The 24,766-nt window shown below is 37.4% G+C and overlaps 1 protein-coding gene across 3 annotated transcripts in view; it reads right to left on the reverse strand.

The window, feature by feature from the left end:
• Positions 1-24,118, reverse strand: part of LOC126828609 (solute carrier family 22 member 21) — a 44,899-nt gene extending 20,781 nt beyond the window's left edge. For 2 of the 3 annotated variants that reach the window (XM_050558484.1, XM_050558486.2), the window contains exon 1: positions 5,359-5,528. The gene's annotated coding sequence lies outside the window, so the exon portion shown is untranslated. Of the gene's footprint in view, positions 1-5,358; positions 5,529-24,017 lie in introns of those variants that run through there. The other variant, XM_050558485.1, reaches the window with a different exon arrangement.
• Between the last annotated feature and the right edge of the window lie 648 nt (positions 24,119-24,766).

Consider the following 24,766-nt stretch of genomic DNA (forward strand, 5'->3'; position numbering starts at 1 on the left):
CGTGATAAAGATGAAAGCGACTCTCATCACTGAAGAGCACACTTTGCCAGTCTACTCTTCTCTATGTCTGATGTCCTTGAGCCCATATCAAACACCGCTGACGGTGATGATCCCTGAGGATAGCTCCAACATAAGGTCGTCGTGCACGGAGTCCTACTTCTCTTAGACGACGTCTTACGGTGTTGGCACTTACTGGTCCTTGTCTTCCGACGATTGCTGCACCTGTTCGAGTCGCTGGGCGGAATTTGTCACGCAGATGAGTGACCCGGATGTAGCGGTCTTGAGCCTGGGTTGTAACGCGTTGTGGACCAGGACGTTGACGGTCACGTGTTGATCCAGTAACTCGAACACGTTCCACCAACCTTACAATAGTGGACTGATGACAATTGAAGTGTCTGACAATAGCACGTGTAGACATGCCAGCCCTGGACATTCCCATGGCTTCATTCCGTTGATTTTCAGTAAGTCTCGGCATCTCTAGCTCGATTCCTTCACACGTCCAACAACAAATTACGACAGATTGACGTTTCACAGTTCATGTACTGCACATTAAATTGAAAACATGCTTTTAAAGGGCTCACACACAATGCTGCACGTGAATATTGAGTTTTTCATGTGCATCTCGTGCAATTTGTTTTTGCACGCGGGCCGATATTTTTTACGTTTGGGAGCATTGTGTAAAACAATAGTTCATAGTATTGCATAATATTATACATACAAAACCACCCAGTAATAAAATATTTGGGAAAAAAAGTGGTGCGTTTTCCATGGCGCTCAGTATATTATGTGTGGGTATTCTTTATGCAAATCTATCATGATTTTATTATTCCTTCGTCCTCGTAATATATTATCTGAATTTAGTTACATTGAGTTTCTTTTGTCATAGTTCAAGCAAGGCCAAGTCAGAAAAATGTTATTTCTTCAATACAATGTCTTTATCTGCACATAACAGGTAAGTGAGCATGTAACAATAACTGTGTTAAATAGACCATGAGAATAAGTGGGGCGTGAATGAACTGTGATGTATTGGTTTACAAGCTGTAGTATTTCGTAAAAACAAGCGAGGAAATCTTACTACCTTATTCATGACACATTTTTCCCCTTTCCACTCCTTTCCTTTCCTTTCCCTTTCTTTCAATCTATTTTATTTATTCATTTTATGAAATAAAATTAAGTGGGGTTTTACATCCTACTGTTCTGTACCATCCAGACTAATGACCACGCTCCATAGGCCTATACCATAACAAAACAAGACTAATCGAATGCATGATTAACCTAGAGCTCAGGGCCGTAACAACCTTAGCTCAGAGCAACGGGAGGGGGTGGGGGTGTCGTGAAGTTTTCTCAGGTGTGCTGTAATATTGACCTATTTTTTTATGGTCGACAATTTTTTCACATGGGGGGGGAGGGGAAAACGTTTTGCAGAGGGGGGGGGGGTCGCCGCCCCAGCGCCCCCCCCCCCGGCCCCAGTTACGGGCCTGCAAGATCTAAATCTGCCTATTGCAGGTCTTTCTTTAGGCCTGAATGTTATCTAAATTATCAATTAGCCATTAATTAACTTATCCAGACCATAATGAACCCTCGATGCTTTCGCTAGCCTGCGATATTTAGTGGATTGGAATACATTTTTTAAAAAATAATTAAATGTAAAACTGGATAATTGAAATTGTGTTTTTTGTCGTACTGAATTTAGTAATGATGATCGAGGCTAGCCTAAACTACAAAAACTAATATCTCGGTTCATAGTGGAACAATGTGACTGAATTTTTTTTTAGCATATTCTATTTACGTTATCTATTTTTTTTAACTGGCGAGAACTGTCAACTCTTTATCTAATCTCCCACAATGCCCCTTTAACTATGGATGCCTGACACGGTAGTTTTGTATGTATGTTTGGCTTGAAGTTGAGGCATGCTCATGTGAAATGTGAATGGTAGAAAAGGTCCTTCTATAACCTCATATACGATTTATTGAGTTGGACTATTCTTGACTATTTCATTTTATTTCATTTCTTGACTAATTGGAGTTAGGTGTCAACTTATGTGGACAAGTGAGAAACACCCACAACTAACATAAATAATGGAGTGGTTAAAATCCCAATTTTCAAAACCTTAAACTTAAAAGCTTTTTTTTAAAAAAAAAAAAAAATTAAAAAATCGCGTAGGTGCAGTAGCATTTATTGAGTATTGCAATATTTGGTAAAATACAGTAAAATACAAATTCAATACCTCTTTATTAGATCTTTCCTCAACTTATCTGTTTTAAAATCTATTTAACAAAGACTAGACGACCATTATAAGGTGATTTACATGTGGACTCTTTTCTTATATCTATTCGTACCGGGTTTATTAGTAGCGTGAACTTAGTGTCACCACCAAACCACACAATAAGAAAGATGACAACGCAGACTTTATGAAATTACTAGAAGAATGCCCGGCTTCGCTCGGGGGTCATAACCCCGAAACCGGAAGTGGTAGACTAACGCCACCTGGCCTATGTTGTTACTCCCCGGTCCGAGCTACCCCTATATCCCAAATTTCAGACTCGGGGCAGACCTAGTGTAGCCGCCAACCCCGAACAGACAGACAAACAGACAGACAAACTTCACAAATATTAGTATAGATAGATGAGGCTATTCTTTAGAATATATACGATTAACAGACATGGTTGAAATTGGATTGGGTTCATTGTCTAACACATCTGTTTGATGCAGATTGGGTGATAAATGTAGTTTCTACAGTGTTAACAACGGATTGTTGAAGGCAGGTTGACATGAGCAGAAGCAATATATGACTGTCTCGTATGACAATATCTTTATTAGATAATGATAGGTTACAATGTGGTTTGTCGTGGATGTACTGAATAATACATATATATATTCACGCTGGTATTGCTGAATGTTTCAAGGTCACAAGTATTTGTACATTAATAAATATAGTATATATGTTATTGTTGTTTATTACAGTTTATGACAACTGGTGAACATGTTTTCAGATTGTGGTAATAAAGTTTGATTATAAACAGTTGATTTTATTGTTATTTGTAAGATGTATGATAGTTATTATTTGCCAAGGTTGAGTAATCCACATGTCTGGTTGCAGATATGATTGCATTAAATGCATGTGAACTGCCTGTTTTGTTGTCGTGATTTGATTGGTTGTGAGTGAAACTGTAGTATACGTGGTGGGAGATATGAATTTATATTGTCACTCTAATAATGGATTTTGGGAGAACCACACATATTCATTGATCATATCATTCATGAATCGTTCGTAAATATATTTCAACTAAATGGGTGTTAGACTGTGTGTCTCGTTGGTTTTGACTGTGTGTCGTTATAATGGTAATCTGTGTGATTATGAGCAATAATTAGTACATTTACTTGTAAGTATTGTTTGATTTTTGTAATGTTGATAATCGTGGATGAATAGAAATAATTTGATTATTTGTTTTATAGGTGACCTGATTGTGATTGTGATTCTGATTCTGATAATGTTAATGTGCTACGGATAGTGTTACCTATATTGTTAGTCTGGTCGTTATTGTTCCAGTTAGTTATTTTATGGTAATTAAAAGATATACACGAATGAATAACTCATCAACCTTATCATCTTAATCATCTTAATCATCTTATTAAATGTGCCGTGGAGAGTCAAATAGTTGGTGACTGCTGTGTGCGCGTGTACCATCAAATCGTCATCTCATCAACATATAAACGTGATTAGTGGTCTTTTGAATCGGTGAAGACGGTGATATTATTAGAGAATAATTACATAAATATATATATATATATATATATATATATATACATATTATAATTGTATTGACATATATTGTAGTTATATAAAAATATTTAAATTATACTGTGTTTTGTTAATGTGAACTATTTAAGTACATGACTGTCAATCCGCCCCAAAAAGAACCAAAGGTCCAATTTATTGACAATGACCATATTTGGGCATACAAAGTAGCATAACGTACCTGGTGCACAATACACGTCAGAACTAAATGGGAGTGAAAGTTTGGATTTTGATTTTAGAAGCAAGAGCTTCTTGAAACTTCTATATAATAGCCGTTAGGATTGTCATATACCACGCCCCTGTAAGATCGACCTGATTTCAAGACTCTTCCACATATCGGTAAGATCTGTCAAAAACTGTAGCCTCTATCGCGTTCACAAGCCAATTGTTAATCAACGAAAGGAAAGGGTGACAACTATAAGCCCAATCAACGTGTGGGCGTATAACAGTGTAAAGGTATAGAACTCGTCTCTTCATTCACCAAAATAATACATCCGATCAACTCATTTCATTTTAAGCGAAATTAAAGGGCTGCTTATTGTTAAAGATGGGTTCCCAGAAAAGTATTTATCGGGTGGTTATTTCCAATAAAAGTATGGCAATTTTGGTATATATGGAAAGTAGAGATATCCAATCTTACTAGAAAAGTACTGGATTCCCCTAAAAACACTCATGGAGCGTATACAGGACAAAAATGGAAGGGTTCCCCTTATCAATAGCCCGACGATTATGACCTTCTGCACGCACGATGTCAAAGGTCACAAGCGAACATTGAGCGCTTGATGTACAAGTTAATTAGGATTCGATATTTGTAATAAATAGTAAGCGATTAAAGACAACATCGTCTTATGTATGCAATGATTTCTCCTCTGACTCCCAAGACGTGACGTAAACATGACCTGGTTTGATCGAATTTTAATAGCAGGGCATTTCTTTCGCAATTACAATGTTTGATAAGGATTTGAAGCATAATTATGACAAATTAATTAGTTTGAATATGTTTTTGGTCCATATATACCATTAAATCGCCCAGCTTGTACGCGGGAACCCATCTTTAAACTAATAAAGAAACATTGCAGGCCCACAACTTCTTTACCAACCGGACAAATGAAGACGGGCATATCCCATGCGGCGAGGTAAATTTTACTCGGACAGCAGCGCTAAGTCTAATTCTACACTTTTTATGTGCACACTGCACCTCAATTTTCGGTCCCATATCAAGACACTGTTCCTTGCCAGACTCCCCGCCTTGCGCTACTAACAGGAGGAAACCATGCTGGAAAATCTAAGGGTATCTAATCCCGGATGACCAGTTAGTGATCCAGCATCTTGTCCTATGGGCAACTCTCAAACATAGACGGACGACAAAACATACAACCATATTTCGATAACAAAAATTCCAAACTGAGCTAACTGCTTCAAACGGGTAAATGAATTACTGTTATGCAATGTTTACAATCCTTATATAAATCATAAACTTACACCAAATAACAAATTAAACTTCATCTGAAAATAAAATAACAATTTCAAATATCCAAAAGGTAAAATCAAAACTTACCACAAAAATATTAATGAAAGGTTCTATTAGTTCTATCACTTTTCATGGGTTACATAAGCTTGATATCGTTTTATGTAACTACAATAATGAACTCACTCAACTCTGCTTCATTAACTAACTATACTCCATTCATATGCGGCAGAGACTGACTGAATACAAGCTTGCTACAGTCAACGCAGGCACAGACTGGCATGACGGGACTTGTGCGTAGGGTTATATACGCTGGGTTTCATGCGCCTGGTTCTATCTGACTGAACACAGCCTTCAGGTAAAACATACTTGTTTCTGGTTGTTATGCAAATGAATATATATGTACCAGATATGTGGGGGAGGAGTGCGGCGACAAAACCTGGGGCCCGAATCCAATGGCCTAAAATATTCACATGGTGATGCTGGTTAATTTGATACCACATAATAATGTGGGGTTGGAGCGTGGCGACCAAGCCTGATGGGCGAACATACATACATACATACATACATATATACAAACACACACCCATACACACTTTGATTTTTTTATATAGATATCACTGCAAAGTTCTCAGCACGCGGATTTGGTACAAACTTTTTGGGTAGAATAATCAAACGGCACGCCCACGCTTTTTGGGTTGTATAATCAAAGGCTGTGTCAAAAATATTACTTATTTCACAGACTCAAGGCATGAATAAACTACTAGACGGCACACTTTCAGAAGCCTTCTATGTTGCATTTTCGAAATGCATTACTGTAAATATCAATAATATCAGACAATAGGGCTAGGACAGGCTCACTGTACATACAATTACTTCTAAACTAGCTTTGGGGCTCGACGATGTTTATATCTCCACGTTGAAAATTGACCAAATATTATCATGCCAAAGTTCATGAACTGTCTATGTTGCATTATCGAGTTATCGCACCTCAAAATTTACAACATCCGGATTCGAGGTGAAGTTCGTGGGTTCATTAAACAAAGGTACGCCAACGCTGCAACAGTGGGGAGTACCCGGAGAAAACCCACTAGGTTAGATAGGCGACCCTACTCCTTGTCACGTAAAAGCGACAACCAATCACGCACCACTTGACTCAATGACAGACCTTATGATCAAATACGCACGCGTTTTACCATTCGACCACCAAAGTCCCTACTGTTCTTCTCTTACTGGGCTAATGGAAACGAGAGAGAGATGGGATTTAACGTCCCTAGCTCGTAGGGGTCTTTAGCAGCGGGGGTGGGGGGCAGAGGACCCGGAGAAAACCCACGAGGTTGGACAGACAACGCTACTCCTTGTCACGTTCAAGCCAGGAATCGAAACCGAGCCACTTGAAACAATGGCAGACCATGCGATTGTGTACACGGGACCTCTTTTTTTGTACCATCGGAACGACTATACCTTGTCCGTTACCAGACTATCTGTCCTACACAACTGACAAATATCCTACTCACTGATCCTCCGCAGCTCCCACTTCATTTCGATTCCGGACACCGGACCTCGTTTTTTTTTATCCCATTCGAACGACTATACGTTGTCCGTTTCCAGACCCCGCCCCCCGCCCTACACCACTAACAAGGGTGAACCCTGTCAGAAAAATCCCGATGAACTTTGATGAAGTTACCGAGCAAACGCCCTACTCACTGAGCCGCCGTAGCTCCCACGTGTCCAGGCCCTCCGTCCTACACCACTGACAAGGGGAACCCCGCCAGAAAAATCCCAATGAACGTTGATGAAATTAGAGAGCAAAGAAACAATACTATCCGTGCAAGAACAGGCTACAATTCGTTAGGACTATTAAACTTTCTAGAACCCCAAACATTTCCGTCTATTTAAATCCAGGTCCAAAGATAAATGACGATACAGTAGTCAGGGGTCATGCGCATACACTTTACTTACGAGGCGAGTACGCGAGGGAGCGAAAAGTCGAGATTTCCATACATGACTGTACAATAAAAGCACAAGCTGAGCAAACCATTTTTAAATGGTTTGCTCAGCTTAATACAAAACACCGAAATAATTAGTATATGAAAGTCTCTAACAATTTGACTATGATTACAATAAGAATGTAATTTCATTTTGGTACAGAACATTTATTATGTTACGAAACTATTTCCTCTTGTGTACTTGGTGTGTTTTCTAATACGGAAAAAACATCTATTAAAGTGGGTCAATTTGGTACAGTACGTACCTTTAATTTGTTACGAAATTGTTCCATGTTTATTTGATGCCTTGTATAATCAGCAGGATTATGTTTTTATGTTATTTCATTTCGGTACAGTACCCTTAATATATTACGAAACCTATTTTTCAAGTCTTCTTCTCTGATCAGCATTTACAGACATTCTCTTTTTACAAAAATGTTTCATTTCGTTACAGTACCTTTAATATGTTACGAAACTTATTTTTTTCCCTGTCTTGTCTGATCACCATTTTCGGCTATCCTTTCTCATTTTTTTAAATATCTCATTTCGGTACAAAATATTATATATTATGTTACGAAACTTATTTTTCCCCAGTATATATGTTTTAAAAAAATATCTCATTTTGGTACAGCGCCTTTAATATATATGTTACGAAACTATTATTTTTTTTATCTTTATTTGATGTCTTCTCTGATGAGCATTAAGTGCATTTTCGTTTTTAAAACAGTGTTTTGTTTTCATACTTCTTTATATTTTTATTTAATGCCTTGGCATTTACGGTCATTATTTTTTTTTCGCAGTCTTGTCTGATCAGCGTTTTCGGCCAATCTTTCTCATTCTTTTAGCTATCTCATTTCGGTACAGTATATTTTTTATGTTACGAAACTTATTTTTTCGCCAGCCTTGACTGAGCCGCATACGTTTTTAAAAATATCGCATACCTATAATATAAATGTTATGAAACTATTATTTTTTATCTTTATCTGATGTCTTGTCTGATAAGCATTCAATACATTCTCTTTTTTAAAATAATGTTTTGTGTCGGTACAGTGCCTTTAAAATGTTACGAAACTATATTTTTTATCTTGACATTTACAGTCATTATCTTTCATCAATTTATAGAACTTAGACGCCATTTATGTTACCCTGTACCGATCTTAGGCTCTTTATGATAAAAACACCGTTTTATAGTCACTGGATACCCACCGGTAAAATTGTTGTATGGTTTTTGTTTTATGTTTTACAGATATTTAAACATGCATTATGCAAGAGCAAAATCTGCTTATTACAAGTCTTTCTTTAGGCCCGAAATGTTATCTCAATTATCAATTAGACATTAATTAACTTATCCAGACCATAATAGACACTCGATGTCAAGGCTAGCCTTCGATGTTGACTGGATTAGATTCCTATATGCCGCTAATGGCCATTGATAATTAAATCAAAAAAAGTGTATAATCGAGACTATGCTGTTTATATTAATGATTTTAGTAATGATGACCGAGACTATGCACAAATTCACCCGCTTCTTTCTCGGCTCATAGTGGATCGAATTGATTGAAATTTTCAGCAAATTACCTTTACACTATCTAGTTTTTAACTATTATAGCGAGAACTCCCATCTCTTTATCTTATCTCCCATAATGTATCTTTAAGCTTTCAATGATTAGGGTGTGTCAGTCTGTGGATGAGACATTCCGACTCTGGAATGGTGCTAATTATCTGTTAGTGTTATATATATAAAATGAGTAGGTGTATATCTTATGGGGATTACAACCTAGAACTCTGCCTCGCGATCGAAACCCAATGGAGATCTGGGGCCTGTTTCACGAAATTTTAACTAAACGTAAAATCCAAATTTTAGTAGATAGGCCCTACATCAATTTTGATTGGCTAAGCACTAAATGCAATCTAATATTATCCAAACAAATAGATAAAATTTGGATTTTATCTTAGTTAAAATTTCCTGAAACAGGCCCCAGTTTCGTACTACAGTGGATATTCCAGTTGTCAATCACGAAATTAATTAGTTGTGATGACTGCCTACATTTTAATTCAATTTGGTAAACATGCCCTTTAAATAAATATAGTTATTTAATGGAAGCATTACTCAACTAAAATGAAATGGGGTTAACGACCTGTTTTTCTGCACCACCCGGGCTAATGATTAAGGACATATCCCATGCATGGACAGCTGCACAACGGTACACTCTTATTTTGAATTCACACTCGGTCCTGCCAGACCCTCTGCCCAGTACCAGAGAAACTCCCGAGTAACCATCTCGGTCAAAATCGGGATGGATCCCTGAACTACCTTACTCACTGAGGTAACGTAATGTAATATAATACTCTCGAAAAATCATAACGATAACAAAAAATGTACTGATTTAATATAGTGAATGACCCTTATGTAACACTTGGTATTTTTACCAACTTTTCTGTTTGATACAAACTGTGGTGGTTTGATATATATGCATGACCCTTGCACTTTGTATTTTTAAACGTAGCATTTAAAGTTTTTTTTTTATATTATGTAGCATTAAGCATTTAAAGTTTATTTTATATGTAGCATTTAAAGTTGGGTGATTTTTTTGCTTTTCTTCGATTATGCCGCCGCCAAAATAATTTTTCGTCTGTTGCACGTCGATGGAGCGACTGTGGTCTATTCAATGGGAAATCTTAATCACAGCTTTGTTCCGACCGTGGCATGCGTTAACGATTCGTCTAATCACCCATACACCATAGTATGTGTCTGTTCCCATGGCTGTCAGAATAAACAATGTGTGTTTATAGTATGAAAACATTGTCTCGGGGAGGAGGCGCACCATTTTGACTTCGCTACGCTGACAGCACCGCCCCCACCTCCAAATATGATCAAAAGTATGCTATGATTACGCATTAATGGATTACATTTGATTATGATATTTGAAAAAAGGTATGCTATATGATTACACAGTAATGGATTATGTCCAGTAAAATGTTATACAATTCACCACGTGGATTTAGATGGTGTGTCTTTTCCCATGGCCGTCGGAATAGACAATGTATGTTTATCAGCATGTAAAAACTGTCTCAGGGAGAAGGTTAACCATTTTGACCCCCCCACCCCCACACCATAATATTATCCACAGTATGCTATGATTACACAGTAATTGGTAAATGTGATTATCATTTGAAAAGTATTTTAAAAAATAGTATGTTCAGTAAAATGTTATACAGTTTTAACACGTGGATTTAGATGGCGCCATTTCGTCACTGCACTAAAAGCGGATGATAACTGAAGATTTTATCACTGCACATTTTGGGAACACTATCCGCTTTTTTTATACACTAAGGTTAACTGTAAACTGACCAATGAAGTCGACAGGCGGGCCATATAGTTACTTTTCTTCGAATTTCCGTTCACCGAACCTGTGTATTTCTAAATCATGTGAATTGGTACTAACGTATTCCAGAATAATTTGAAGCCCAATGATTTCATTTTCTTGATAAAAAAAACTAGAGTCGTATCTTCGTTTATGCAGTCATAAACAGTTATTGCATTCCATACAAGTGTTGTAATGTGAAAATTCAGTTACAAAACATCACTCAAACAGCCCATAAAATACAATTTCTCTAATTTTTGACCCACGGCCGCATGATTTTTCTTTTGTTTTATTGCATTGTATTTAAAATACCACCGGTTGAAACATTGGAAATCTCTTTCAAAAATAATATTAAGCGCAGGCTAAGTATTATGTCTAGATCATATTATGTGCATATTCATACCCGCGAGATCATCAAACTCGAAGGTGAATGACGCGGTTCCAGATGAGCTATTTGATTATCTCGCTAATGTGAAGTTATATAAACGCAATACTGCTTTTTTTTTAATGCGATTTTCCATGTGACATGCGCTTGTGCCCAAGTGCATCTAAATTAATTCATATTTCTATGGTTAATATTTACGGTACATGTCAACAACATTAATCTTTCTCTTCTTACAAATGAAGAGACGTCTTGTCTTAGACAAAAAACCTTCAAAGAGAACAACGAATTAAAAAATAAAGAAGTCGTTAGATCTTCATTTGATAGTGTAGACCAAACAAAATTAAAACTGCAACCAAACACAGATCGAATCTCATTCACATTGTACAAAAGATTGGTTGCTATAGGCAACCAAATCTAAAGGTTGTCGCATTCTGATACATGTATTTGCGTCCATTGAAATGCAAAATATTTATACTGATTCTGAGACATAATCACTGACAATACCCTCAAGAAGTAATTATCATAAATTAATTGAATGCACATCACTGAGCAAGGCATACATAAATAAATTTCAAGCCAATAAAGCGTTCACGAGCAATTGACATAAATTAAGTAGTGATTAACGGTAATCGTTTACATTCGACAGACTTCGAACAATCTGAACACCTGTGCATGGCTAGAGCATTCATACCATTCTGCAAAGTGGGCAGTGGGAATAACTATAAAAGAAGTACTAAATGGAAATTGTTTACCTTGAAAACGCAAAGTGTTTGTCTGCGATATCACCCTAGGTGGAGGTGGACGTAAAACCCCAAGAACAAACGAACCTTCAAACCATATTCATCGTATCACTAATCTGTATTTGAAATAGGTTTATTGATATCGCCGTCAAGATTAATCTGAAGAATGTACACGCATTTATAGCAGACCAAGCATTAACAATAGTTTACAAAGTGATCAAGGGCAACTACTGCACAAATTGTAATCAACAATGTCAACAACATATGACAGAATATATATCAGTATGGACGTATTGAAAAAGTAGCCATTATCAAAAATCGGTACAAAGAAAATAATATCATAGTAATAAAGGAGAACACTAGTGGAGGATTTGGATAAAAGGTTGTATTTCCCATGGTTCAGTGGCACGACGCCGAATGGCTTAAATTTTGGTCAAGCGTTGTGTGGTCATGAAAAATAGACCCAAGCTAAGGGTTATAGCGAATTAACCCCGATCAGGGAGGAGAGATCGCAAAATAACAAAAAGTAACTAAAGTCGAAAGCTAAGTTTAATGACCTATGGCCATAGAAAGGAATTAATTTGAAGAATGTCAATGTCCAATTACATTCTGTCTAAATATTTTAATATGTCGTGTCCTGTAGAATATTCTTCTTTAGCATTTTCCAGCCTTCTGTTTATATCTGGGGGGTTGGACGGCTGAGTGGTTAGCGTGCGCGCGCTGTATCATAAAGTCTGTCATTGAGTCGACTGGCGTGGTTTCGAATCCCCGGTTGTACGTGACAAGGAGTAGGGTCGCCTGTCCAACCTCGTGGGTTTTCTCCGGGTCCTCCGGTTTCCTCCCACTGCTAAAGACCCCTGCGCGCAATCGAATTATTGAAATAAAATTAAACCATATGTTAGTCCCGAAATGACCTAGTTTGTGTGTGTGTCTCTCTCTCTGTTTATATCTGTACTTTTTCGTTGGGAGGAATAATTTGTCTAGAAAGATGTTGATTTTAAATTTTAAACATTAACGTTAGAAATGTATGTTCGGTAATAAATATATATAGACCTAAGAAATATGTATCACTAGCGGTTGACCCGGCGTAGCACGGCTATAGCCATGAACCGGAAGTAGCATAAATCCGAACCGGAAGTGATATTCCATCGCCTCTAGGTCTATGTTACACACCAAATTTCAGCCTCCGGACAGCCCTGGGACAAACGAGTCACATATAGTAGATTTGAGTGTAGTATCAGCCTATGTTCAAATGTTATTTACATTTATATCAGAAAGTACAGGCTGGTGGATATGATCATTGTTGAATCTGGTTACATGTCGTCAAATGCCGTGGCCGTAGACTTACAGCTGGACTAGCATTTGATAAAAAATTATTTGCAGGGACATGCTTATTCAGTCGGTATTTAAAACAGTCAATAAATATCTACCGCATTTTGAAATTGGGATAATTTTGGGATGTAACTGTGCATTTAGCCATGGTTGTTTGAATTTGATTCTGAAAGAAGCTCGTTCATTCGTTCGTGAAGTTTTACGTCCGCTTCCGCCTTGGGTAATATCGCAGACGACGAAAGAAGCTGGTTTACGCTCGATTTTATGATTTCGTATGAATATTGTTCATCAATTATTCTGTTCAAAGATCAAGTCTACATTCGTTCGTCGACGTGGTTTCCTCTAGTCAGTGGTGCAAGAAGGAGGGTCTGACAAGGACAGCTGTCTAGTCGTTCAGATTGGACGAAACACCGAGGTCCCGTGTACACATTGGCGCGCACGTAAAAGATGCCTTGGAGGTTGGAATTCGATATAAAAGTAAACCGTAGCGCCGCAGTCCGGGCAAAAATTCCCTCATAGCACACTGTATAGACTATACCTATCTTCATTAGTCCAGTCGGAGCAAAACAGTAGGACGTTAAACTCCATTTCATTTCATTTCATTACATTTGTTCCCTCCATTAAACTGACACTAAATAATAACAGTGTTTAGGACAGTTCAGGACGTGTTTTTTTTTAGTTGGCAACCTCTCTTATCAACTTTGACCCCCACTAATCCCATCAAAGGAATATCTACCATAACCGTCACTCTGCCTTACGCTACGACAACTTTCCCCATGTCCGTGTAGGTATTTATCGTACAGGCAATATACGTGTTATTTTGGCTTCAGGCAGATGTCATTTATATAATGAAAACTAACAGAACTGCCATGAGTGTCTTATCTAAAATCTTAAAGTAGAGAATCTCTTATTTCACGTTACACCCAATTTACAACTTATATAAATGCACTCTTGTATAACGAATTGCGATGTGTAAAAGTTATCTTAAAAGTGAGTTACGTAAATTAGAGTGCGTAGATATTTTGGATCCAAATTAAATACTATGTTGTTCATACCTGTGAATATTTATATATAGACAATTGAGAACAATAGCTCAACAAAACACGGAACTAATGAAAAACAACATAGTATAATTCGATACGATTCGTGTAAATTCAGTAATAACTATAGAGACGGTGCAAAATAAATAAACTTAGTATGGGTGTATATAGGGCCTTGCTATTCACCAGGTACTCAGCATGACGTATACACAGCTATGTTGGAATTATGGTTCGTCAATCGATGCGCCGTTGTTCAATGAACAAACATGTCCCAAGTTTCATGTCGATGGTACTTTCTCGAAGAGCGTCGCCGCCCAAGAACAAAAACAACAAGATGAGCAGTGCTTGAGATACAGTTCCAGGTCCAAAAATAAGACAAGACTTAAAGCTAATGGCACAATGAACGATACAATATAGATCGCGCAATTTAATTAAGATACATATTCCCGAAGCAAATACCACTTTAGGCCGGAAAACCCGTTTTTTGTTTTATATATAAAAAAAACCCAATTCACTAAAACATTTGTGATCTAGGTGATTTCCGGAATATGACACTGCATACTGTTATTTAGTAATGCGATTGGTCGCAGCAATCTTTGACAAGGGTAAGGTGTAGTGGTGTATGTAAAACGCGGAGAAAAAATCCCGAAAGGGGGACCTACGCCTTGCTATGTAAAAACTTGAGATCCCAACCATGACACTTGTACCGATGACATATCTTATGACAACAATGTGCTCGTTTGACCAACGGGTCTGTATTTATATTCCAAGAGGAAATGTAACTTTGAAATGGAAAAAAACAAAATCTATTTAACGAAATCGAAAAACAGAATGCGTGTACAAGCGCTGCCATCCTGGCAAAATTATCCTTGGTATGGCAGTATAACCATTGAAATATTAATTATAGTTTAATATAGGCCATAGCTAGCTAGAGGGGATTGGGGCCCATGGACCTCGATGGGAAAAATAAATTGACATATTTTGTTTTCCAAATAAATAAAATTCATTTTCACATCAACTTAAAATTATAAAATGGTCTAAACCCGAGGAGAAAAATGATCTATGATTGGGGTGCGAGAACGGTGAATCAAGCTAGTTTCGTTTTCTTGTCATGACACAGGTATTCTTCACCGAGATTGGGGCTCAAAGAAAACCAGTTGGCCCGAGAGCCCAGAGCTACATAGTCCACCCCTGTGTTTATGCTTAGAGAACACCCAACGTCACTTCTCATATAATTGGTATGTCAAGCCAACTTTAATCCTAGGTTCAACATTGCTTCTCATTTAGGCTACATTAATGACGTCATCAAGAATAATAACTCCCATTAGCAGCATATTTGCTGACGATGCGTCGATTATGTCATAATTAATTCATCAGTTTTATGCCAATCCAGTCTTAATGATGACCTTTCTATCTGGCCAGTTGATTGGAAAGTTAATTTTAACCCAAATAAAACACAAAGCATGACTTTTTCACGAAAAAATCACCCTCTTCGTTTCATGCCAGTTTTAACAATACCAACATAGTAGACACAGCTGACCACAAACACCTGGGCTAATATTCAAATCCTCGGGACAGTGGCCCGTTCATATTAACTCCATACTCACAAAAGTAGGTAGATTTGTGGACATGACAGTGAAAAACTTGAAAATTTCCAGCTTGATGCCCTTAGAACTATAACCGGCTTGGTTAAAGGTACAACCCACCAAATTTTATACACTAAATCCGGAAGCACTTCCTGAAACAACGAAGATATAGTAAACAAGGTGGCCCCCAAATAATTATGTCTTCGTGTCCCATCTAAAATATTTGATATCAATCCATATTTTCTGCTCGACACTAACTCTCTTAGATATGTCCATTGTTACACTGGAATTTATAAATCTTCCTTCGCCCCATTTACAGGTCACGTTGGGATGAACTCCCTGGCAACGTTAAAGATTCCGCTTCCCTTAAAACATTTAAAAAGTATCTATCCGAACATGATAAACAATCCCCTTGTATTTCTACTCTGGCAGTCACTCAATAAATGTCGTTCATACAAAATTTAGACATGGTAAAAGCTCACCAACTCATCATACATCTCTAATTGATGTCTCCCAGAACCCTTAAAATACATGGAAAATACAGAACACCTTTTCTTATTTTGCGCATTAGGCAAGGAACAATTAAGAATCCGTACAACCGATAACTTCCCCTACCATTTCCACAATATTTCAGTAATTCTGAATGATTATGAGAACCAGGCCTGTTTTAAAATTGTTGATTCATATATAAGTGCTACAAAACGATTTAAATTTCCTAGTTCGATTTATTAGAGAGAGAGAAAAATGGGGTTTAACGTCCACTAGTCACAAACTAGGTCATTTCGGGACTAACATGGTTTAATTTTATTGCAATAATTCGCTTGCGCGTAGGGGTCTTTAGCAGTGGGAGGTAACCGGAGGACCCGGAGAAAACCCACGAGGTTGGACAGGCGACCCTACTTCTTGTCACGTACAACCGGGGTCGATTTATTAAGCTTCCCCTTGGTAAAGTAGTGATTTAATTGACTAAAAAAGCCGAACTTGCACCTCGTTAGTTATCCTGAGGATGACGATAATGATGTCACACAATGAAGATAATGATGTCACGGTGACTATATAACAGGGATGATTATTATAGGTTTTATGCAATTTATACATGCCATTTTTATTTTATTACCACAGCATCCGGTGGTATATCATGTCTAATTTTAAATGTCAATTGTATCAGTTAATAGTTTTAAATACATGTATTGCATTAAATATATTATCTGTTAACGGGCATCGCTGTACTGTCCAACAATAACCACAAAATAGCACAGACATCGATATCAAGGCGTGTCGTGAAATTGTGTGTGTGAAATAGCTTTATTTTACGTCCGCTTCCACCGAGAAGCTATCGCAGACAAAGTCGCAAAATTCTTCACAATGGCGTTAAATAGTACCGTGGGCCACCCAATGACCTCGTCAGTCATGATCGCCTTAACAGCATCATAGGCCCCGGCCATGGCAGTGTACTTGGCCCCTTTATACCTACATAGCCACTCGCGGGACTATAAATGTAAATGGTCTATAAAATTAAACATAATAATAATAATGTGCATTGTATTGGTACTTGCACCAAAATCAGTTGTTTTAATGGGCAGATCACAACATACATAGACTATCATGGTGCCCGCTTAGCTACGTTCTCGTAGCTATAAACGTTGAGATGTACTGATGTGCTTGGTTTTAGCTTCCATTAGGCGTCTTTAGTTTCACCCGGCAAACTTGATTTCTAATACAAGTAACAGTTAAAGATTATAATATGTTCATTTTATACTATTAGGACTTCTACAAGGACAGAGACGAGTATTCGCCACTGATTTGCATGAACTAGGCTAAACAGATATCTACAAGCATTCCATTGATACAGGCGACGTGTCTCCCTTTAGAATGCAATTGGTCAGACAGGCTCCTGAAATTCGAGCAGAATGTTCACGACAAACCTCAGGCATGTTGAAGTCAAACATTATTCGCAAGAGCAATTTTACCTGGAGGTCACCGGTTGTCCTTCTAATGGTGAGTACAAATTTGCTGTTGATTATAGAAAACTTAACAACATCAAAAAGAGTGCTTACTTTCCACTCATACGTCTTGATGATGTCATAGGCTCTATCGGCGAGGCCAACGCCATCATATTAACTGTTCTCGATTGTGCTAATTGCTTCTGGTAGATCGAAATGGACGAAAATTCCACGCACAGAGCCGCCTTCGTCACGGCCAATGGTGTTTTCGAGTGGCAGAGGATGCCGTTTGGGCTTAGAAACGCGCTTCCAAATGGTCATGTCAGACATACTCCAAGAAATAAATTGGCAATACGTCTTGGTCTACGTTGACGATCTAATCGTTTTCTCCGAGAATTTTGACGAACACCTTCAACAAGGAATGACACTTAAACCTTCTAAATGCAAGTTCGCTGCAAAAAGAGTAAAGTATCTTGGTCACCTATTCTCAGCACAAGGAACTGAAGTCGACCATTCAAAAACAGAAGTCATTCAAACTATTCCAGTTCCAAAATATAAGGCCGATGTTCGTTCTTTCTTAGGCTTGTGTAACTATTATAAGAAATTCGTCAATGATTACGTTAAGATAGCTAATCCTCTCACCAGCTTCTCCAAAAAGAAGCTGCATTTACGTGGTCTAATGACTGTCAAACAGCATTCCAAAATCTTAAAATTAGATTAACGTCGGTACCCGTTCTTGCATACACGGATATGAACAAGCTTTTCATTCTCACAACAGAGTCTTCGGGCTATTCCATTGGACTTTTACTTGGTCAAATAGGGGACGATAGCTTAGAATGAGACGTTCATTACTATGGAAGGTCCCTTACTCAGCATGAAATAAAGTGGTGTGTATCTGAGTTAAAATGCTTTGTTGTTCTAGAAGGCATTAAAAATTTGAATCGTCTATCCAACCAATTCCAAGTTCACAGTCCTCAATGAACACAGAGCCCTTCGATGGGCTTTAGAAATTCAAGGGTAGGAATTTGAAATCGTTCACAAACCCGGTAAAAAGAACATCAACGCCGATGTACTTTCTCGCAAAATTTACCCCTCTAAATTATATGCTTATTTGTAGGTGGATGTGGCAGAAATGTAATAAATAACAATAATCAATCGTTATTTTGAAAGAGAGAGAGAGAGAATTGGAGTTTAACGTCCACTCGACACAAACTAGGTCATTTCGGGACTAACATATGGTTTAATTTTATTTCAATAATTCGCTTGCGCGTAGGGGTCTTTAGCAGTGGGAGGAAACCGGAGGACCCGGAGAAAACCCACGAGGTTGGACAGGCGACCCTACTCCTTGTCACGTACAACCGGGGATTCGAAACCACGCCAGTTGACTCAATGACAGACTTTATGATACAGCGTGCACACTATACATATGTATGAAAATATAGTATTTATTAGTCATTGGTTTATATACTGTTTGTATTTGTATGCTGCCTCCTCAGTTGGTGTGTTTATCAAAGGTTTATCATATGTAAATACTTCTATAAATATATACCCTGACAATATTGGCTAGTGCTAGTAAACTAACATTAACCTATTATTATATATTGTTTATATTTATAACGGTAAATATTGTACGTATTATGGTTAACATCTTCTCAGATATTATACACATAGGATCTAAAGTGGCATTCAATCTGTCTGCTAGCTTCAGGGAATTAGAATCGCCTTACCGACTTCATGGGCAATCAAATTAAATATGTATTTTTTAAGCACACAATATGTACCCGTAAATGAACAACACCTGCTCACATATCTTACGGTACAGACATCTTTTAAAGTTGAGCTTCACTGTACATTTTCAGATGGCACGAAGTAAATTTTGGGATTCCAGTTCCTGTACTAAAGAACTCTGATGCAGTGTAGCGGGGTTGGATGGCCGAATGGTTACCACGTATCATAAGGTCTGTCATTGAATCAGCTGGCGGGGTTTCGATTCCCCGGGTGTACGTGACAAGGAGTAGGGTCGCTTGTCCAACCTCGTGGGTTTTCTCCGGGTCCTCCGGTTTCCTCCCACTGCTAAAGATCCCTATGCGCAAGCGAATTATTGAAATAAAATTGAACCATGTGTTAGTCCGAAATGACTTAGTTTGTGTCAAGTGGGCGTTAAACCCCATCTCTCTCTCTCTCTCTCTCTCTCTCTCTCTCTCTCTCTATCTCTCTCTCTCAGTTTAATCAAACAAAACATGTAGGAATAGGATACGGTATGCAAACGTCTAGAAATATTTTTTCTGGTCTTTTCTTCTGTAGTAGGGCCAAATTCGGTTAATCCAATTCTGTATTATTCTCACAATTGATAAATTCGGTCCAATAGTAAAAATCGCACAAGGCTTATAGCCAGTACCGTTTGTTTGGTGTTGGGGCGCTAGTGGACATACCAGAATCATTGAGTCGTGTATCATAATAACTAGGATTATGACGAAATGTCACAACAAGGTCATGTTTTACAGATATTTAAACATGCATTATGCAAGAGCAAAATCTGCTTATTACAAGTCTTTCTTTAGGCCTGAAATGTTATCTAAATTATCAATCAGACATTAATTAACTTATCCAGACATAATAAACTCTCGATGTCAAGGCTAGCCTTCGATGTTGGCTGGATTAGATTCCTATATGCCGCTAACGGCTATTGATAATTAAATCAATAAAAGTGGATAATCGAGACTATGCTGTTTATATTAATGATTTTAGTAATGATGACCGAGACTATGCAAAAATTTCACCCGCTTCTTTCTCGGCTCATAGTGGATCAATTTGACTGAAATGATTAGCAAATTACCTTTACACTATCTTGTTTTTAACTCTTATAGGGAGAACTGTCATCTCTTTATCTTATCTCCCATAATGTATCTTTAAGGAAACAATGTTAGGGTGACCCGTGCACTCTTCAGAAAGTTGGTCTCGACACGGCTAAATGTGCACGCTTCAGTTGCGTGTCTCGAACTGATTTCTGACTACCCCGCACTCTCTTTGTGTCGATAAATAGCCATGGCACGCGCAATTCTCTACAAATATATCAACTATTACAGCCGTAAAAAATCTATTGTTGACGATTTTGAATAGCAGTAAAACTTAGCTTCTTGGTTATTACAGCAGCTTTAGAAATTACGTTTGTTTTATTTTTAAGAGCGGCATCTTTTGGTTTAGTACAAATAATATCTCTGAATCACTTTCGTTAGCAGGAACATGATACTAGCAGTAGTTTCATTTTACTTTTACAAGTTTCTTAAAACAATTGTTGAGTTGGCTAAAGTGCTGCTTTCTGTTATGTTTCGTAAAAAAGTAGTCTTGATTATCCTGACTTGTCAATCAGACGTAGAATGGTCGATAGACTGGTTAAGCGAGACTAATTTCAAAACAAGGGCACGTAACCTATCTTTTACTCAAAAGTGTCTGGATGTTATGGACGACACTTGGAACCAGTTTTCAGTCTATTATTTATAGATGATTAATGGTCATAGCTTATTAAGTACAACGTGATCGTTTATTTAGTGACTATAATTGTGTGAAACTGATTTGAGGCTTGGCATATATATAAATATTGTGGCGTAATTGTCGAGATATTTGGAGATATTTATTTATGGTGGGTCACATAAGATGCATGACTAGGATGGCTATATCGCCATATCAAAATGTATGTTGCATGAACCGTGGCAAATATAAAAGGGTGACTAACCACACGGAATATGGCAATAAAGCCGTACAGTGATAATGACCATACAGGTTGGTGCAAAACGTAGGACGTCAACCCCCATTTCATGCATGAATGACTCCCCGACAGCTTATTTCTATGCAACATTTACTAGCGTACCACATTCGGCAAAACCTACATCTTACATCTTAAGTGGTATATAGCTACACCCATACAATTGTGATGCGGTTACCGGTTTACTTATTAGAAAGTTGTCCTTTGTTTAAAGTAAATCGGATAAACCTCAGACAAACACACTAAAGTAGTTCCAATGGCTACCTGTTTACTTATTAGGATTAGGAAGTCGTCCTTAGTTTAAAGTAAATCGGATAAACTTCAGACATTGAGATAAAACACACTTCACAAGAGTCTACATGGGCACACCATTTTTAATCTGGGAAATTGAAAGTAGTTCCATAGCGGAATTCGTCATACAGCCCAGGTTGGATGTAGGGTACCGGAGTCAGCCGAGGTTTTCCGAATGGGCGTACCATGCGCTAGGTCCCAGGCATTAATTTGGAATTGTGACGTTGAAGCTGCGCATCTACGATATTGTAGACATAAATTGGTTTATACCAACACAAGGTACAATTTTATGGATACACAATTACTGAGTTTAATACTGTGCGACGCGACGTTTTAACGAGGATACCCTCGTCTTTATCAAGCAAATGACATGTGAATTATACACAAATACAGAATATGCATAAAAAATAAAAATCAAATCTAGAGGAATAGACGACCATTCATATCACCTGTTGTAATATACATTTTAAACAGTAATATAAATACGAGAACGTTAGAAAATCAATTTTAATAACAATATAACGGGCAATCAATGATTATGCATTATGAACGTAAATGAAATACACATGTTGTTTTCTAACTGATCGGTGAACTAGCCAGAAATAACATAATGGTTATATAACCGGTGAAAATTGTGTGTATTATCTACATGGGACTGTTCATTAATTAAGTGCATTAACACCGTTATCACTAACAAAAGATGAAATACATGATAACACTTGGAAAATCAATCAATATCAACTAGTTATACATATATACATACACATCATGATCACTGATGATATACATACACTATTATCACTAATATCACAAAATGCACTAGGATAACTGCGAAGCAGAACATGACCTAGATTGACGATGGGCGGACGCTAAACCCTACTTTCGGTCTAAGTTTTAATATTAATGAAGTCCATCTGGGCTTCTAAAGGCAGGTATTTTTTAATATTTGTTGTAATTATTCAAGACATCTGTCATTTCTTGTTAACCACAGGAACGTACTATATTTACATCTAATAGCACATAAACCTATTTATACGCAAGTTTTGTCATTTGTTCTGCGTATTTTGTAACTTGCCCTATGTATTTTTAACTTAATTTTATTTGAGACATTCAAATATAGTTAACAGTTATATTTGTTGTTGGGGGTGGGGGTGGGGGCCGAATGGTTAACACGTGCACGCTGTATCATAAGGTCTGTCATCGAGTCAACTGGCGTAGTTTCGATTCCCCGGTTGTACGTGACAAGGAGTAGGGTCGCCTGTCCAACCCAGTGGGTTTAATCCCGGTTCTCCGGTTTTCTCCCACTGCTAAAGATCCCTACGCATAAGCAAATTATTGAAATGAAATTGAACAATGTGTTAGTGCCGAAATGACAGAGTTTATATATGTCGTGTGGACGTTACCCCCCTCTCTCTCTCTCTATCTCTTTCTCTCTCTCTCTCTCTCTCCAGTTGTTTCAACTTCTAAATAACCCTGTTAGTATGAGAGTTGAAAGGTTGGCGAGTATACTAGTCGCAAGTTCTTAAATAACATACATTGGCTAGCTCGTGTTTGTGTAAAGTTACAAACACGAACGCTTAAGGCCTTTGATTTCAATATGGACAAAATAAAAAAAAACTTATTGAATATGTGAAATAAAAGGCGAGTCTGTTGACTAGTGAGCTAGAGAAACTGAGGAAAATTCAGGAACTGAGATTTTTCGAATGGTTTACAAAAACATTAGACGGAAAATCCCAAAGATTTATGGAGTACATGTATAAATAACAATAGCTATAATGGATACGGCCATGTCTCACATATTTGCAACCAGTTCACGATTCCTATTCAAAATATAGCTGATTACATATTGTTTATTTAATTAAAACCAAAGCGTTGTTTCTCGGCATATTTCAGAGTCACCCTTTTAAAGCACCAGTCGCACTTTAGAGATAACATGTTTAAATTTGTAAATAGGAAATCATGCCAATTTGTGTAGATGATTCAGCTTTCCATTTACGGCTTGTGTTGGTTTTCAAGCTCATGAAAAACACATTAGTAGGTGTGTGGGTGTTTCCAATCATTACATAAGTATATTTTAAGTAAACTATTATATGATCACATTTACCTTTCTCGTGTGTTACTATCTGTGTTACTAAGTTTCCCCAAAATGCCCTAATTGAATGATGAACTCTGATAAACATGCAACAAAATATAAGATTATATAATTTAGCAAAATTATAACGACGGATTTCCAATAAGACTGCAATACTGATATGCTCTGATAAATGTGAGAACCATGAACATTAATAATTTATACCCAAACCTCAAAGGACTTACCTTTTAAGTTAAATTCTTAACCATACGTTTTCATTAGCACGCGTGTATATAGCAAGTATGTTCTGTGGAGTGGAAACGAGGTGTTTTCCGCTTATAGTACAACGTACACACTAATAGATGGCTGTATAGTACTATAGCAATAGTATAGCAAGGCTAGGTTTCTATTAAAGGGGAATTCCGTCAATTGGTGACTGACACATATGATCAATGATGAGATTATTTCATAATAAAAAGATGGTTAAAAGGCCTACATAAAAATTCATTGTTAAATATCAATACTATGTAGCCCAGAAAAAAACGAGTACAATATTTAAAGTTAAATAATGTAACAAGTATTGTGCCAATATCATTAACATTTCCCAAATTGAGTCCATGGATGTTTTACAACGTCACTTGCAGACCCATCGCTCAAATAGTTTTAACATGGTACGAGTTTTAAAAAAGAATATCAAATCAAGTGGTCACATCACATGCACTCACCTCGGCTTACATAAACGAATGGTCAATATGCCACCCGTCTTGCCGCGAAATCCAATTTCTTATTCCTGCTAGTCTGATTTCAGCCCATATTGTCCTTCTATAAACTTTTTCCGGGAGACTATTCCGTGTGGAGAGATCCATTGGATTCAGAACCGGGGATGGGGCGGCCATTGATCTTAACATAACACTATTTGACCTGTTGACCTCAAACATTGTACCGCATGCTAAATATTAATACTTTTATTTCACTGTAAGCTGAACATAAAGTT

The sequence above is a fragment of the Patella vulgata genome, chromosome 7 (genome assembly GCF_932274485.2).
Source record: "Patella vulgata chromosome 7, xgPatVulg1.2, whole genome shotgun sequence".
In the NCBI taxonomy this organism is placed as follows: domain Eukaryota; kingdom Metazoa; phylum Mollusca; class Gastropoda; family Patellidae; genus Patella; species Patella vulgata.